This window comes from Myzus persicae, unplaced genomic scaffold (assembly GCF_001856785.1).
Source record: "Myzus persicae strain clone G006 unplaced genomic scaffold, MPER_G0061.0, whole genome shotgun sequence".
NCBI classification, from domain to species: Eukaryota; Metazoa; Arthropoda; class Insecta; order Hemiptera; family Aphididae; genus Myzus; species Myzus persicae.
Genome location: NW_019104000.1, coordinates 108416 through 109498, shown reverse-complemented (window position 1 = coordinate 109498; position 1083 = coordinate 108416).

Below are 1083 nucleotides of genomic sequence, written 5' to 3'. Positions count from 1 at the left end.
TGCATGTGTTTTTAATAAAATAGACACAAAAGGTTTATTATTAGAACCAACCAAAAATCCTAGTAATAATCGGTTAAAGATTCTGAAAATATACTTGAATTCGTTATGAAGGAATACTTTAAACTACCTTTTCACTTTGAAATTGAACTCTTAAGTCCTTAAAAATTTTAATTTTATGCTGAAGCATAAAACATTAAAAAAAAATATAATAGAGTCGTTTTAAAGTAAATTTCATGGAAAATCCAATTATGTGTTCAGAAATTTGATCGGATACAAACAGGTTAATTGATAAAATAGGTCCTTGATCCTTTTTGATTAAAAAAATCGAAATAATTAATATTCATACACCTACCGTGTTATTAACGCACGTGCGGTTTACAAATTCTTTTACACTTCAGTCGCACTCACCAAATACACTTACTTTAACTTTTTTTTTTTTTTATTAAATAAAAGTGTATTTACAATCTATACATACAGTGTATAATAAGTAAGTGTTGTGACTTAAAGAATATAACAATTAACAATAATAAATACACTTTCTACGCACATATTTATACGATACGCACGTTATTTGAAAATTGCCTATATTAAACTCCTTAAAATCAGTTGGAATCGAATCAATTGAAAAATTGTAATGCTAATTTTGAATGATGTCGGGAAGTTTTAATAAATTATTTACTTTTCAATTTTATAATGCGCTATAATTTTTATATCTATTATTATTATGTTAATTCGTTTAATATTTTTATTTTGATATTATTTATAGGATACATTTTATTTAGTTATCGTTTTTTTAATTTGAATGGCAATAGCTGCAGATAATTTGAATATATTTTTGAATGTTTATTATGTTCGTTATTAAATATGTTGTTCAATTTCTGTGCTATATATAGTCATAAGTGATTACCGATAATATGATTTAGATATTATAAAGTTACTTTGTAACGAATAATTTGTCTCCGACCACATCCTCATGACTTTAGTATGTATAATGTGATATTGATTTACAGTTTGGAGGTTACAGGGTGATTACGTTTAATTTACTAACTTAAACATTCAAATAATACTAACATTTGGTTTTGT